The sequence below is a fragment of the Capsicum annuum genome, unplaced genomic scaffold, assembly GCF_002878395.1.
Source record: "Capsicum annuum cultivar UCD-10X-F1 unplaced genomic scaffold, UCD10Xv1.1 ctg5480, whole genome shotgun sequence".
NCBI classification, from domain to species: domain Eukaryota; kingdom Viridiplantae; phylum Streptophyta; class Magnoliopsida; order Solanales; family Solanaceae; genus Capsicum; species Capsicum annuum.
Window position 1 is genome coordinate 102,628 of NW_025863038.1, and position 1,641 is coordinate 104,268.

The following is a 1,641-nucleotide window of genomic DNA, read 5'->3' on the forward strand; positions in this document are numbered from 1 at the left end:
TGTGGTAGCTGATAACAGGTCCAAGATAAGTAAGTTTGTTTCTAGCATATCTGATAATATGGTCAAGGTGTACAGGACCGTAATGCTTATTAGTTAGATGGACTTGTCTAGGCTGATGTCTATGCTCAACAGATAGAGGGCAGAATATTAAGGAGAGAGAGAGAGAAAACAAGAGAGCTAGTATGGGTAGTTTTAATTTCAATCATCCAATGTTAGAAGGTGGTAACCATCCTCAGTTTTATTAGAGGTCTACAGCCCTAGCACCCTCTTTAGCCAGTGCCCCAGTACCCAAATTTAGAAATGACAATAGGGATAGGGCACTGGCTCAAAGTCCCAGGTCAGTGTTTGCAGTTCTCGTACAAATCCTCTATGTCAGAAATATGGCAGACACCATCAGGGTGAGTGTAAAGCGGGTAGTGATGTGAACATTGGGTATGGAAAGTCAGGACATCAGATTCGGGAGTGTCTGGTAGTTTCTCAGAAAGGTAGGGATGTGCGCCAACATGGCCAGTCCCGCCAGTCGTCAGTTCTATCCAGTCGCCTGACTTAGCAGGGTGCCGCTTCCAGTGCTACCAGTGGTCAGCGTCCAAACAAATTATATATTCTTTAGTCCTGCCAAGATCAGGAAAATTCTCCTGACATAGTTACTAGTATGTTTTAGGTCTTTTACTTATATGCTTATTCTTTACTAGACCCTAGGGCTTCTCTTTCTTTTGTAACTCTATATATAGCCATCAACTTTAGAGTCAGGCCCGAAACTCTAGCAGAGCCCTTTTTAGTGTCTACCCTAGTAGGTATTTCCATTGTAGCTAGATAGGTATATAGGAACTATCTAGTCACAATATCTTAGAAAGTTACCTCAGTTGATCTCATGGAGTTAGATATGACGGATTTTGACGTCATTCTCGACATGGATTGGCTCCACTCTTTTTATGCCTCAGTTGACTGTAGAAACAGAATAGTTCATTTTTAGTTCCTAAATTAACCAGTCCTTGAATAGAGGGGTAGTACTACAACTCTTAGGGGTCAGTTGATCTCATACCTTAGAGCCAGAATGATGATATCAAAGAGGTGTATTTACCATCTTGTGTGAGTCAAAGACTCTAACTTAGAAACTTCAACCCTTGAGTCAGTTTCAGTAGTCAGGGAATTTCTAGATGTGTTCCTTGAAGATCTCCTTGAAGTTCCTCCCAAAAGGAAAATCGACTTCAGAATAGACCTTCTCCCAGATACTTAGCCTATATCTATTTTGCCATATAGAATGGCTCCAGTAGAACTCAAAGAATTAAAAGAACAGTTGAAGGATCTCTCAGATAAGGGATTCATTAGACCCAGCATCTCCCCATGAGGCACACTAGTCCTATTCGTGCCTAAGAAAGATGGTTCTCTCAGAATATGTAGTAACTACCGTCAGTTGAACAAGGTCACAGTCAAGAATAAATATTCACTACCTAGAATCGATGACTTGTTTGACCAACTTTAGGGTGCTAGCTACTTTTCCAAGATAGACCTCAGATCAGGCAATCATCAGCTCAAGGTCAGAGAATATGACATTCCAAATATAGCTTTGCCAACCTGGTATGGTCACTTCAAATTTTTAGTCATGTCCTTAGGTCTTACAAATGCCCCATCATCCTTCAT